General features: G+C 40.0%; 1 long non-coding RNA gene across 1 annotated transcript in view; it reads right to left on the bottom strand.

The window, feature by feature from the left end:
- Positions 1-16,295, bottom strand: part of LOC145721903 (uncharacterized) — a 97,743-nt gene that overhangs the window by 70,921 nt on the left and 10,527 nt on the right. The gene's annotated exons all lie outside the window — the stretch shown is intronic.

Below are 16,295 nucleotides of genomic sequence, written 5' to 3'. Positions count from 1 at the left end.
ATGGACTCTGAAAAACAAACTGAGGGTTCTAGAGGGGAGGGGGGTGGGAGGATGGGTTGGCCTGGTGGTGGGTATTGAGGAGGGCACGTTCTGCATGGAGCACTGGGTGTTATGCACAAACAATGAATCATGGAACACTTCATCTAGAACTAATGATGTAATGTATGGGGATTAACATAAGAATAAAAAAAAAAAGAAAAGAATATAAGAGATTGGAAGAAAATTTTACAATGAATGGCAACTGCAGTTTATTGCAGCAGAATAAAACAAAGAAGCTCTCTGTTTTGTTAATAAAAAACAGTAGACAATATTAGGAACATTTACAGCAGTATGGTTAATTTGATAAGATGTTTCTTCTCAATAGTCAAAATATAATTGACTAAATTAGTCACCTAATATCAGAATCAAGCATTAATCAAAAAATTTTAAAGATTTTTAACAGAATCTGAGCTTGTAATTCTGGCCAGCTATACAAGACAAATTCTTTTTTTAAGATTTATTTATTTGAAAGAGAGAGAGAGAGAAAGCGGGGGGGAGGAGCAGAGAGCAAGGAAGATAATCTCAAGCAGACTCCCCAGAGTACAGGGCTTGATATCATGACCCTGAGATCATGACCCGAGCTGAAACCAAGAGTTGGACCAACTTAACCAACTGATCCACCCAGGCGCCTCATATACAAGACAAATTCTTACACATACCTACACAGAACCATTTTTTGATAGATAGTAAAATGAATTATTATTGCACTTATGAAAAAATGTTTAGAAAATTATGAGGAAAATACTAAAAACAGAACTTTACGAAAGTAGAAGATCTTCAATTAACACACCACTTGCCCTCAGACTGTAAGACCTTTCTAACAATATCAAAGATCAATTAATCCCAATTTGAAAAATTTCAAGTATTTTTTTCAGCTTTCAATGAGTAGGTAAATATAAGAGATACTGCCTAATTAATACCGTGGTACATGTCTCAAATTTACAATAAATGTTGTCAATACATAACTTAAAATATGGACCTTGTAGCACAGGTATTTTAAAATCATTATATTTGTCAAAGGAGAATTTTACGTAGGTGTAAAAAAAAGTTCCTATCATGATGGATGATGCTCTAGCTAAGTTAGATTTAAAAAATAATTTTGGGGTGCCTGGGTGGCTCAGTTGGTTAAGCGACTGCCTTCGGCTCAGGTCATGATCCTGGAGTCCCGGGATCGAGTCCCGCATCGGGCTCCCGGCTCGGCGGGGAGTCTGCTTCTCCCTCTGACCCTCCCCCCTCTCATGCTCTCTGTCTCTCATTCTCTCTCTCACAAAATAAAATAAAATCTTAAAAAAAAAAATAAAATAATACAAGCATATAATACAAAACTCAAAAGGCACAAAAGACGACGATAACTAAGTCTTCACCTTTCCCCCTACTTCTCTGTCACTTAATAACCCTCCCTAGAGGGCACCTGGGTGGCTCAGTTGGTTAAGCGACTGCCTTCGGCTCAGGTCATGATCCTGGAGTCCCTGGATCGAGTCCCGCATCGGGCTCCCTGCTCGGGGAGGAGCCTGCTTCTCCCTCTAACCCTCCCCCCTCTCATGCTCTCTCTATCTCATTCTCTCTCTCAAATAAATAAATAAAATCTTTAAAAAATAAAATAAAAATAAAAAAATAAAAAATAATTTTGATTTTTTGGTATTTGGACAACAGACTGAGACTTCATTTTTTTCACTCTATGATATATATTGAAAATATCTGGACTAAGCTTCTGAAGCATACTCTGTGAAAAGTGTCATGTTTGCAGTTGTTAAAATTCTTTAGTATATATATGTAAATGTTGTGAAGCATTGCCAGTTTACAGATCTGTTGAACAAAACAGAAGAGCAATGAAGTCAATGATCTGTTGGGATTTTTTGCCAGTACTTATCAGTTGAGCTGTTTTGTAAAAATTTACTGTATTGTTAACTCTATTTTTTTTAAGATCTTATTTATTTATTTATTTGTCAGAGAGAGAGAGAGAGCACAAGCAAGGGGTGTGACAGGCAGAGGGAGAAGCAGGCTCTCTGCTGAGCAGGGAGCCCAATGCTGGACTCGATCCCAGGACCCTGGGATCATGACCTGAGCTGAAAGCAGACACTCAACTGACTGAGCCACCCAGGTGTCCCTGTATTGCTAACTCTAATTCAAGATTTTCTTGAAACAAAATTGAGTAAGTCAAAGACAAAAAATGTTAGTGTGATAAAATATCACGCTACAAAAGAACAGGCTAAATCTGAAGTGTTGTGGAAAAGAAAAGCTTATTTGTGACCCAGCAAAACCAGCGTGAGAATTCGCTGAAATTAAAAATTCCATTACACAGAACAATAATAATAATTTTATGCCTTTTTCTAATGGGAATCAATATGCAGAAAATTGTCAGTGCAATTAACAAAATTATATACTTTGGCTGCAAAAATGACAAGAGAAATTTGAAGGGGTTTTTTTTTTTTTTTTTTTTTGGTTACTGGTAAATTTAGAACTCCTTTTCAATTTACACAATATCTTCTGAACCTAATGCTAACACTGAGTTGACAGAAGAGTTGGTGAATCTATTGTGGACATGGTTTTGAAATGGACATGTTTTAGCTTGAAAGTCAAATTAATTGTTCTAAAAATGATGAGCCACTTCTGTCAATGTGGATTTGAATATTAAAGGAAAATGATATATTTTTAAAAGATTTATTTATTTGTTTGAGAGAGAGAGAGAGAATGCGAGCAGGGGAGGGCAGAGGGAAAGGGAGAGACAATCCTAAAGCAGCTAGCTCCCCACTGAGCACAGAGCCTTATGTGGGGCCTGATCCTAGGACCCTGAGATCATGACCTGAGCTGAAATCAAGAGCCAGACCATTAACCCACTGAACCACCCAGGCACCCTGGAAAATGATATTTTTGTATTTATTTCAGTTTTTAGAAAACTTTTAAGTATGTTTGGAACAGTTTGAGCATGTGGTTATACTTTTCTGAGAATAAATTCTGTAAAATCTAAACATAGATCAAGTAATTCTGATGAAAATTTAGTTTCTGCATTGACATGGCTGTAAGCACAAAATACTCACCAGATTTTGAAGACTTAATGTGATAAACAGAATGTGAAATAGCTCGATGATTATTTTCTACACCAATTATGTGTTGAGATGGTAATGTTTTGAATATACTGGGTAAAGTAAAACACATTATGAAAATGAATTTCATCTGTTTCTTTCTACTTTTTAATGTGGCTACTCGTAAATTTTAAATTACATATGTGGCTTGCATTATATTTCGATTGGACAGTTCTGAGTGAGGCAAAGAGGATACAGAGGTGAATAAGACCTAGCTCCTTCCCTCAAAAAGAAAAGGAAGCAGAGACATCTCATGGTAAAACAGTATGGAAGTTAAGGGATAGCATCCAAAAGAGTGGAAGAAGTAACAGGGAGAGCACCTAACTTAGATTGAGGAAAACAAGGAAGACTTCTTGGAGGAGGTGATAACTGGATATGACCTTTCAAAGAGGACTAGGGATTCTATAAATAAGAAAAAATAAAAATGGCTTTCCAATGGAGTAGTTATTATTGGCAAAGGCCTGAAGGGGTAAAATAGTACACTCATGTGGGGAATGAAAAGCAAGATGGCTTCTGAGGGTATAAAATGTGAGAATGGTATGGCCAGAGATCAGACTAGAGAGGTCAGTTGGATCATCATGGGCGTAGTACAGCATGCTTGGATTGGCACTTATTTTGTAGGTGATGGTACACTCTGCCAGTAAACTCTGTAAACTCTACTTCCCGGTTTTTCTTTCCTAATCTGTTTCGCTGGGGAGAGTGAGTGCACTGTTCATTTTCACTGGTTGGTTGAACGGTGTCAGGGGCAGGGACCTTTCCTGAGAGATGAACTCTTATAGGGCAGCTGGATTCATGTCACTAGATTCAGGCTTTCCTCATATAACATACTTCTAACTCACACAGCTGATGTATTTCAGAGCCTGAAGCCTTGACATTTCAGCATTTACTTATTCCATGGATCATTGTCTGACATAATGTTATATCCTTGTGCGTGTTTCAGATTTCCCCACTGGAATGTAAGTTTCATGAGGCAGAGACTCTGTCTTGTTCATGACTGTATCCCTAGCACTTGTAACAGAGCCTTTCATACAGTAGGTATTCAGTAAACAGGTTTGAATATACAGCACATTAGATAAGATAGTGGCACCTACTGGCAACATGTAGTATTGCAACCTAGCTCTACTGCTGTCTGCAGATACTTGAGTAAGACACTGAAGAAGCCCAACTCCACCAACAGGGCGTCATTATTTCTGAATGATGCTGACTTAACTGGCTCAAAAAATTAACTACAGCAAGTGGAAAGTCAAGGGAGGAAACTGTATGCCTAGAAAAATGAGGCAGCCTAATGTCATGGAAGAAAAAGACTTTAGACTCAGACTGACATAGGTTTCACCTCTCAGCTCAGACTTTTTTACTTGCTGTGTGCAAAGAAACTCACGTCACTGAGCTCAATTTCTTCATCCTGAAAAATGGGCGATAAAAACAACGGTGTTTTCACATTGGAAATAACATATTTCAAGTGTGTTCTATAAAGGATAGCTAGTATTAGTTTCAATAGAAGGCTGTGAGAGGGAAGAGAATGGAGTGAATGGTTTGCTTGTCTGTTGCCAAGTATTCCACCTTCATTTTGGTCTGGGAGGATCCTTCCAATCATTCTCTTGCACTCGGCTTTTCAGAAAAGGTAGTTTCCTTGCTCATCGCAGTATAGGCCATTTCCTGGCCCTGTATGATGGGTGAGTGAATAAGGAGATGCATAGATTGCTCAGGCTGCTGAGACCAGAAACGTCTCTCAGGAGGTTTTACAAGCACTAGAAATCAATATCTATTGTCAAGCAGCTTCAAAGTGGATTATCTTGAAATGAATGGTCATGCCTTCTTTTTTAGGTCACCATCCTCCTCTTGTTCAAAGGATTGGCTGTAATACATTAGGTTCCTAATTATGAACCATGATGCTCAGCAAATGGCTTTTTGGAGCAGAATACTAAACCCCCAGAAAAGTCTTGGAGCAGGTCTTCTGACATCCACACAGATAGAGCCTATGTGGACAGAGCTGGTGCTGCCTTAATTGGTAGGGGTGTAGGGCTTCTATTTCACTGCTGGGAGTAATAAACACTGACATTATAATCAGTGTGGCAGTAAAGAAATGGAAACAGAATCTGAGCTGCTTTGCTATTCAACCAGAGCCAGTTAAAAAGGACATGGATACTGCCTCAGCTGGTTGAAAATACAGACCCTTCACCTAATAGTAAAAATACTCTTGGTAGAATGAAACTGGACCCTACATCTAATAATAGTAATAGCTCTGTAGTGAAGCCAGCCTTGATTCAAATTCTTTGTCCTTTACTATCTGTTTAGCCTACAACATGTTGCTTAGCCTCCCCAATACTCGGTTTTGTCATTTATCAAATAAGACTTTGAAAAATATGTTAAATAAATAAGTTATCACAACTGGCAAAGTTTCTGGCACAGAGAAAGCTTGCAAACAATGTCAGTTTCTTTCTCCCTTCTCTTTCCCTACGTACTGTTCAAAAAGTCTTTATATTTTCCACAAGTTCCCAACCTGTGGCTTGGATGGACATGACAGTTGGGAGCTGTGAAGCTCCTGACATTATATGTAAAATGTTCTATGAGTGTTGTCTTTTCTGGTGAGCATGTCTATGGTTTTCAGCAGATTCCCAAGGGGGTTTTTAACCCAAAAACAAGGTTTAAAAATCACTGGCCTGCGGCATCTGGTGGCTCAGTCAGTTAGGCATCTGCCTTCGGCTCAGGTCATGATCCCGGGGTCCTGAGATCGAGCCCTGCGTCAGGCTCTCGGCTTGGCAGGGCATCTTCCTCTCCCTCTCCCTCTGCTGCTCCCCTTGCTTGTGTTCCCTCTCTCTCTCTCTCTCTCTAACAAATGAATAAAATCTTTAAAAAAAATAAAATAAAAATCACTGGTTATATCTTTCTTTTATGGTCTGGTTCCTGCCTCCTTCTGGACCTTCATTATCTACCATTTTCCTCCTCATTCATTATACTCAAGCTACTCTAACCCTCTCTCTGTTCTTCAAACATGCCACGCTCATTTCAGCCTCAGAGCCTTTTGCTTGTAATTCTCTCTGCTTCCTAGATGTTCACATGATAAACTCAGCTCAAATATTACTTCTTGAGATGGTCCTTCCATGATCTCCCAATCTAAAGAACCCCCTACCCTGTCCCTTTCTATCACATGTATAATTAGTCTATGCAGGAAGGATATAGACTGCTGCATAGACTGGGGGGCTTAAACAACAGACATTTATTTCTCACAGTTCGGGAGGTTGGGAAGTCCAAGACTAAGGTGCTGGTTGATTCAGTTTCTGGAGAGAACCCATGGTATGCTGATGGTTGCCTTCTCACTGTGTCATCACACGGTGAGGAAAGAGTAATCTCTCTTTTCCTCTTCTTATAAAGCCACTAATCCCATCATGAAGGACCCACCCTCATAACTTCATCTAAACCTAATTATTTCCCAAAGGCCCCATCATCAAATACTATCACATTGTGGGTTAGGGCTTCACTATATGAATTTTAGGGGGACACAATCCAGACCATATCAGTATCATTACATTTTATTGGCTCCAGAGCCTTTATCCTTATCTTGTTCATTCCCTTATTTATTTTATTCCTTACCCAATGCTTCATAGGGTGTAGAGAAATGTACCCTCCACAAACACAGGAACTTAGTTTTATTCACCTCTGAGTCACAGCAATTAGAACAATAATTGGCACATACTGAGCATGCCAATTACTGCAAGAATGGATGGATGCCTGGATGGATGACTTCTGAGTGTATCCTTGTGAGATATGGAAGAAATCTTTTTCCCCCATTTTTACAGATGAAGAAACAAATTTAGACAGATTCAGTGCCTTGGAAAAGGTCTATGCACAGTTAATAAGAGCAGTCTCTGGAGCTGACCACTAGAGTTGAAATCCCAGCTTTGCCACTTAAAAACTAGGTAACTTTGAGCAACTCACTTAACCTCTCTGTTCTTCCATTTTCTCATCTGTAAAATGCTGATAATAATAGTATATTATGGTAGCCTTAGAGCTGTTCATCAACATTCTGGTTCTCTTCTTTCAGGCATATACTAAGACATCTCTTCCATGCCCACTTGAAGTTAGGTATGGCCATGAATTGTGAATTGAGTAACTGTGTCATTTCTACATGGATTTTTTAAGCATTGATGTGAGATCTGCCCTTTTCTTTTCCCTGATATGAAATGTGAAACGTTCCAGATGGAGATTTCTTTATTAGCCCCGATCCTGGGGTAAACATAGCATGGAACAGAATTCCCATGGTCCTACAATGAACATACAGTGTGAGTTAGAAACAAACCACTGAGGGGTGCCTGGGTGGCTCAGTCGTTAAGCGTCTGCCTTCGGCTCAGGTCATGATCCCAGGATCCTGGGATCGAGCCCCGCATCGGGCTCCCTGCTCAGTGGGAAGCCTGCTTCTCCCTCTCCCACTCCCCCTGCTTTTGTTCCCTCTCTCGCTGTGTCTCTCTCTGTCAAATAAATAAATAAAATCTTAAAAAAAAAAAGAAACAAACCACTGAGATTTATTTGTTATCACAGCATAGCCTAGCTTAGCCTGACTAATATATATACCAAATCACTGAGCTCTTGTGGATTAAATGAGTCGATGAAAGTATCATGTGTAGAACAGTGTTTGGCACATGGTGAGTACTACATAAGTGCTTATTATGATTACTCAGTTAAGGTTGAACCTAGGACGGGAACTCAGGTTTTCTGACTAGGATTATAATGTGATTTTCACTACATGTTGTTATTCCACAGTCTACCAAAAAACACTTGAGAGGGAGAAGGGAAAGGATAAGCAGAAGTCTTGCCCACACCTGCCAGGTGCCTCTGGTTCTAAGATACCCAGCACTGGGAGGATGACTGCTCCTGAAGACAAGTTCCTGAGCACATGCAAGAGCAGGGTCACCCTGGCCAATGATTTCAGTTTGGGGAGAAGGGCAGTGACCCATTGCTGTGGGTTTCTCCCTCAGCAGAACATCCTTTCCTTCGTTTCCTTTCCTTCTTTCCTCAGGGCCCAGAGTGAAATTGTGTCTTGAGGGAAAATTTCCAGGCAACACTAGTTGGCTGGGATATTCTCAGCAGAAGAGACAGTTCAAGGTTTGAAAGAAAGATAAGGCCACCTCTTGCCAATCCGTTTTGTGAGGAAACTGGGTTCGGTAACTGTGTCAATGCTTCTGAAAAGCTGGGACAAGCTTGAGAGAAAATGATAGTGTGTGGTCCAGTCTAGTCCGTATGATCTCTAATACAACAATGAGGAATTAATAGGCATCAAAAATAATAAAGGTTGTGGGTAATAAGAGGGATAACTAGCTACCATGGTGTGCTTTTAGTAAATATGCCAGGCCCTGCTCGAGTGATTTGTGTACCTTCACCCATTTAATCCTCACTGCACTATCGAGGAGTTATTACTTTTACCATCCTCACTGTATGAATGAGAAACTGAGGCACAAAGAAGCTAAGGAGCTTGCCACAAGTCACGAAGTAGAGCCAGGATTCAAATCCAAGCAGTTGGGGTCCAGGGTCTGTGCTTCCAATCACCATGGGGTACTCTCATCTGTCTCACACTTTCCTGCCTTTGCCTGTGCTGTTTCCTCTGAATTTTTAAAACTTACATCCAGGACCATCTCACTGCAGAGCTTGCCCTGACTTCTCCCATCCTCCCCTTTGAGGCTGTCATTTTCTCTTCTGTGACCCTCTCTGCCTTTATTACAACAAATTTCACACTAAGCCATGAGTGCCTTAGAGGCAGAGACTACATCTTAATAATCTTAGCATCCTTGGTATCTGACATAGTACCTGGCACAAAATAAAGGCTAATTTATTGTTACTGAATTGATGTGCAAAGATTTGAAAACCATGAGTACATAGAAGACAGTAGACATACCAACACAGACTCTGGAGTCAGACTGCTTAGCTTCAAATATCAGCCATCAATTTTCATAACTCACAGGTATGACCAAGGGAATTTTTCTTTTTTTTTTTTTGTGCCTCAGTTTGTGCATCTATACAATGGGGATAATAATAGTACAAACCTCCATGGGTCACTGCATGGATTAAATGAAATGATGTAGCAAAGAACTTAGCCTGGGTCCTAGAACATGGTAAGTTAATGAATGTATGCTCAATAATGTTAGTTCCTTCTGCTTGAGCATCCTGGTACATTTCACACTGAAGGTGCATTATAGCTATGCCTATCACTGACTAATGAGAAAATAGCTCAGACGAATAAGGCTAAATGATGACAACTTGGCAGACTAAGAGGGTAAGCCAATCTATCAGTAAAGCTGCTGTACTCTAGTAATTTAGTGTATGCCCAACAGCAATCAGCACATGCTTAACATTTTCCCATTCAGATGGACGGAGGTTGAGCAGTCAAAAATGGGGGAAAAAAAATAACCCTGAGAAAATTGATTATACCATTACCAGTTATCTTCTGGGACCATAATAACGTAGCTTTCATTATTTCTTTTATATGCCAGTCTCTTACTGCAAATTGAAAATAGTACATGCAATTCAGGTATCTCTGAAAAGAAGCTTGGCTTTGAAAAGAAATGGAAACAAAACAATGGTGTATAAGCACATCCATCCTGATTGGACATGAACAACAATTTATTATATTCAGAGTGTATGAGGAATTTCAGGTGAAGAATGTTCAGTATTCAAGTTTAGACTATTAACCCAATAAACACAAAATGATCATTAAAATTATTTTAATAACTGGATTAGAGATGAAGACAGTAAACTGAAAAGCATAACATGTCCTTATCTCTGTGTCAATATTCACAGTTAAAATATACACAGCACGTGTTTAGGATCTACATGCTAACTGTGATTACTGGAAAAGGAATGGAAAAAATACCCCTTCCCTTCCTATCCCCTCAAGGAAAAAGACAGAAATGTTGGAAATTCATCATGTTTTCTGTGCGGCTATTATAGCTGAATATTGAAGGAAGATTTTCAATGTAAAAATCCTCTTTGAGCCTGCAAACTCTCTTTGAGCCACCACCTTCTCATCTACAGAAAATGCTGCTTCTAAGACCAGACTGATCTCCATATCACCAACTTGGGGAATCAAAAATACTGAGGAATGGTGAAGTGTTGTGTTTAAGGGTCCAGATTTTGGATCTAGATAGCCTAGGTTCAAATCTTAGTTTTATTTTTTTTTAAGATTTATTTATTTATTTTAGAGAGAGAGAGTGAGCAGGGGGAGGGGCAAAGGGAGAGAAACTCAAGCAGACTCCATGCTGAGCATGGAGCCTGACGAGGGGCTCGATCCCAGGACCCTGAGATCATAACCTGAGCCAAAACCAAGAGTCAGACGCTTAACTGACTGAGCCACCCTGGCACCCCCAAATCTTAGTTTTAAAACTCTATGTGACCCTGGGAAGTTACCTAGGCTCTCTGTCTATGAGATTCCTCACTTTATAATGGAGATATAATAGTAGCACCTAGATTGTGATACTGTTGTAAGGAATTAGTAAATTAACATGTCTCTTACATAATAACCTCCCAATAAATTTTAATCATTATTATGCATCTTGAATATATTATTCATAAATATCCTTAACAAAAGGCATGGAAAGAAAAAGTATAATAATAATAATGCATAGCACTTTCAATGTTGCAGGTTCAGTTTTGGGCAGTTTTTGTATGTTAACTCTTTTGATCCTCATAATAACTCTTTGAGGTAATCTTATCAGTTGGAGGTGAAATGACTTGTCCAGGGTCACACAGCTTGTGAGTAGCACACCAGGGTATGAACCCTGACAGTCTGATTTTAGAGTTCTTCTAAATCTCCTAAGCATTAACCCTATATTCACTTCTTTTGAGCACTTGCCTGAATGTATTCACCATTCACTCAAAAAATATTCACTGAGAATCTACTCTGGGCTAAGTACCAACCCACTTTGGGATATATTACTAAATAATGAGAGACACAGGGTCTTTCCTTCACCAATATTTAATATATTTAATACATATTTCTATAGATGAACTGTTTCTTTTAAGCTTGTCCATGTTCATTTTGTTCATAGGGATAAATACTATTTTCCAGGTATATAGCTCTTTATGAAGTCTAAACATTTGGTTTTGTTTCTTTTACCTTTCCCCTACCAGCTGGAAGTCCACCTTTGGAAACCTAATGTCTTGTACAATTCAGCACCAGGGACAGCAGACAAAGACTATCAGCATTAGGAAGATACATGAAGTTTTCCTCTCAGAATTCATGAAGATTTGATACTTCAGCACCCACACCCACACACACACACACACACACACACACACACACAGAAAGATCTGAGGAAGAATCCTAGATTTACCAAACACAAGTCCCTGGAACAGAAAGGGAAATGTGCATCCATAAGGCCATACATGGGAAGCCAAGAACTAAGTTCCTAGAACTAGTCTAGTTACAATTAATCTCAAGTGTGCTGTCATCACCAAGCAGAAATGTGTATATATTCAGTGACATGGATGTGGCATACGGTAACAATTCCTTAAATAGGAATTGAGGAAGAAGTCAAGTACTCTGGTTTAAGCTCCAGAGGAATCCTTTTTCAGTCAGTTAGGAAGATTCATTTCCTAATATTGTTATCTATTATTTCCTATTCCCTGTATACTTCCTAATATATTTGAAAGCATGGGTGGAAAGAAGTTTCAAGGTTCATTAGAGGAGAAACAGATCCAAGTTACTACTGACCCTGCCTCAGACACTGCATTTCTTTGACATCATTGAGTACATTAGAATTCTTTCTGGCCTATCCATGTTTATTAGATTTGATGCTGCCTAATTCTGACGTCCCAAAGGAAGGTGACTCACTCCCAGTAAGTGTGTTATCAGTTTCTAAGGACATGTCTAATCTGGATGACATCATCTTGTCTGGAAGATACATTTTAGGTGGATAGTTCCCAGAGCTCATGAAAGAAAAACTTTCCATTTGCTGTGCTTCACTAATCTCATTCCATTAAAGCAGCTATGAGAGGCTGAAAGGGAAAAGAATGTGATTCTGTGAAGGTATATAGAATTATAGATTTAATCACTCAAGACTACATTTATTGTAATAGTCAGTGCCAAGCTCTTCAAGGAGTTCCTATTGCTATAAATAAGGATCACCCTAAATCTTTCTCCTTCGAGATCCTTTCAACAATTACTCAAGTCCTAGCATGTAATCATGGAAAGTTACTGAAGTCCTCTGAGTCCCGGTCACCTCTTCTGTATAATGAGGACTGTTTGACTTGTGATTCCTCACTGGGGCCCTGTGAGGAATAATGAGATAATTTGCCACGACAAATTATAAAACAGTGGCAAGCAGAAGCAGAGGAAATGGGCACAGGTGACTGACTCACCTAAGGGGGCTGACATACAGTTTTTTAAGAAAAAGAATGAAGGAAATCCCCCTGAAGACTGGCATAAGGATTTTCCTTGTTACTGCCAATAAATTTCTTCAGCTACCCAAATGTTAAAAAGCCATGAGATGTGAAGTAAGAACTGGCCTCAAACCTCATCTCTAGCACAGAATAGCTACTACACCTCCCTTCTTCCCCAACTTTTACTTCTTCAGGCTACAAAAAAAATAATTACTTCGCTGGAATATAGTTATCACTATATATTGGTAAAGAATCCAGCTAGGGGCACCTGGCTGGTTCAGCTGGTATAGCATGCAATTCTTGATTTGAGGGTTGTGAGTCTGAGCCCCACATTGGGTATAGAGATTACTTAAAAATAAAATCTTTTAAAAATAATAATAATAATAATAAAAGCATCCAGCTAGTTACTTGGATTAAAAGGTGGATAATAGTGCAGGCTCTAGCAGTGATTTCGCTTAAATTCTGATGCTACCACTCACAAACTGAGTGACTTTGGGTGTTTCTTAATCTCTCTGAGCCTGGATTTACTCATCAGTAAATTGGGGATAATATCAAAACCATCTCATGAGGATGTTATGAGATTAAAAATGCTAATAGGTATAAAGCACTGAGAACAGTATCTGACACATAAGAAGGACTCAATAAATGTCACAATATAGAGAACATACCAACCAGACATACAGTAGGCCAGGCCCTTCAGGTCGGTACCCCCTTTATTTACTTCCCAGACAGAAGACTAAAGACAGAGGATCTTTACTCCTCTGTAGATCTGCTTATTATGAAACCATATCTTATTTTTCATTTATTTATTTTTCTTAAGGCCATTCTTTGCACAGCTGATGATAACTGTGATCATGATTATGGGGGGGTGTTAAATCAAAGATATTTTACTCTACATCTCAATGATGAATGAAGGAGTGAATTCTGTGGAAGTAAAGGAGAAGTGGAGAAGGGTCTAAGTAAAGGAGTAGGAGAACCAGGCTATAAAGAAAAGCGAAGAAGGCATGAAACAAAGCTTTGTGCTCTTCTCCTAACATTTACGAATGTTAACCTAGACATCTGTTGATTCAGCCAGCTTGCCATGACTTCCTGCTGACATGAGTCCAGAGTATAGAAACATAATAGGAATCACTAGAATGAGCAGCTAATAGACCTGGAAGAACTTACCATGAGAAGGAGAGAGAGATGTAGGAAGGAAACTTCTAGTTAGTTCAGACAGGCGGTCTGAATGCCCTCATGCTACTGTGAGAGGATTATAGGAATACCATAGGAATATTATTACAGTGGCTGTCTACAGGACTGTGATCTGTAGTACAGATGATACCCCCAAACACACACATGAAGGACATAAGATTTATTAGCGTGTCCATGTTCCCAGCCTCCATATCCTCTATGTCACCCCCATTAAGACAATTTTTCTTATTTATTCAGCAATTGGTAAAGTTTTAGCCTGCTATTCCAGTTATGAGGGTTTTATGACACAAGGTCAGAAGAATAGGAAGAATGTGAATGGACAGACAGGCCTGGAGATCCAAAAGAAAGGAAAAGAGAAAACACAACAATAAAAGCTGCAGGGTTGGAGTGTTGGAGTCTGAGGGATTTCATGAGGATGGGTTCTGTAGCACCCATGGGGGTGACAGAACAGAGAGGATTAAAGGGGATTTTAGAGTCGTTCTAAGTTGTAACATGGACTCCTTTTATTGGTCTTCAAGAGGGCCAAGGAGAGTTTAAAATTCCTTTAAAATTCCTTTTGAATGCTAGATTGGACTTTTACAAATAGGACTTTATTTAGAGGCTGACCCAGGGTCCAGTAATCAGGGTTATGCACATGCACACTGATGTATAGAACTTCACTCCCATTCACTAAAGACATGGATTGGGACACACAAGCCCCTTTATTTTATCAAAGGCAAACCATTTTGCTCTTCTAAAGAATTGTTGGTGAAGGAAAATGAGAAAATATGAACAAGTTTTATTTACACTTTGGGAATAAAGTTTAAAGGGAATAAAACAAAATCCTCAATCTTTTCTTGAGCAGATGTAGGAGGCATTTCACTACCACCTCTAATCCCTATGGGGAAGAAAAGCCAGTCAATAGATGACCTGTTTAAATTGGATGGGAGCTGACATGATGCTCACATCATCAGGGAAATTAACAAATCTAAGAATAGGAAACGTGTATCTCTTGAGACAGCTGCAGGAAAAATTGTTCAGAAATGTCTGTGCTGGGGACTCACAGGGAGTGCAGCTGGAACGGGAACCAGCCCTGGGGTTTCCTAAACCAGTGTTTGACAGCCAGCACTGGAAACAGTCTCCCTTGGCATGAGCAGGGCCCAAGAATTGATGAAAAAGGATTTGGGGCTATGCGCTGTGGTCTGGGGTGTGTGGCACTGGGCTGGGACTTAGAGCTGGGACAGAGAGGGAGAGTCAGAATGGGCTTCCTGAGAGGATGAGGTTGTGCCAGGCTGGGAAGTGGTCCTTCACCTACTAAATGTTCGCCCAGCACCAGCCAGTCAGACTACACATCAGAATCTCCAGGGACTAACTTTAGAAGTACACATTCCCTCACTTTACCTGTGGAGACCCAGATTCAGGACATCTCAGATGAGGCCTGGGCATGACTCTTTCCCAAGCTTCTCACTTAATTCTGGTGAAGCTTATTCACACGCCAGAATTTCAGAACTGCCAGTTGAGGCAATCACAACTATTCCCTTTCTAACCAGACCATTAAGGCAATGATTCCACTTGTCACAAACTAGTCAATTAGGGACTTTTTTTTTTTTTTCATTTCCATAGTAAACTCTCTTCAGGACAAAATGAAGAAAAGTCTCATAACCTCTCTTAAACGACCATGTGATCTTCTTTTCCTCCTTCTCCTCTCCTCCTCCTTCTTCCCTTCCTCTCCCCATCCTCTTCCTTCTCCTTCTTCCCCTCCTCCCCCATCCTCATTATCCTCCTTCTTTTTAATTTCACACCAAACGCAAAACAGAGCTTTAGTGTATACACAACCCACAGCAAAACATAAATGGGCTTTGCCACATAGCTGTCTTCAAGCAGCTCTTGAGAGACAATCTTGTAGATTCAGGAATGAATGAGGGAGTCATGAGCATTGAGGAGGAGTGCTGAGAGGTGGGAACAAGAAGCAAACATTTCACTCAGTGTTAAGCAGAGATGGTTCCCATTAGGATTTGTGCTATAAAGGCCCCGTAGCACTCCAAGCTCAATTCAGAGGATTCTAGCAGGATTGACAAAGGTGGGGTGGTGGCTCAGGCGCAGTGAGACCAGGGGCTTCAAGGCCCCAAGTGGCAAGAGTCAGGAACAGCCAGGGTATGAAGGTTGGGGCCTTGATGTCAGTTGGCAGATTAAAGACACATTATCTGTGATTGACTTCTGTGATTGACTGTGATTGCTTCTCAAATACCAGCCCCTGGACATCAGAAGTAGCCAAGGAACTAGTTTAAAATACAGATTCCCAGGCCCCACCCCATTTGTGATCCTTGCTGCTGTCTGTCTTATTTATGGCACTCACTCACGCTCACTAGTCTAACTGCCTGAGAACAGGAACAGCATCTGACTTGCTCAGCCCCAGTGTCTAGTACGAAATCCATTCATTCAAAAACAATATCCATTCATTCAAAAAAGTGCAGTAAGTGCTTACTTTCTGCCAAGCTGAGCTAGGCACTAGGACACAATGATTAATAACTATGCTCCCTATATCAAGTCTGGGGGGGGTGGAGACAGGCCAGGGGTCACTAAGTCACATCAACAGGACAAGTGTTTAAACAATATACATAGACATTTCTT

The sequence above is a fragment of the Leptonychotes weddellii genome, chromosome 5, assembly GCF_054177405.1.
Source record: "Leptonychotes weddellii isolate Sample4059 chromosome 5, ASM5417740v2, whole genome shotgun sequence".
Classification (NCBI taxonomy): domain Eukaryota; kingdom Metazoa; phylum Chordata; class Mammalia; order Carnivora; family Phocidae; genus Leptonychotes; species Leptonychotes weddellii.
The sequence above is the reverse complement of the archived record's forward strand: the minus strand, read 5'-3'. Positions and strand labels throughout refer to the sequence as shown.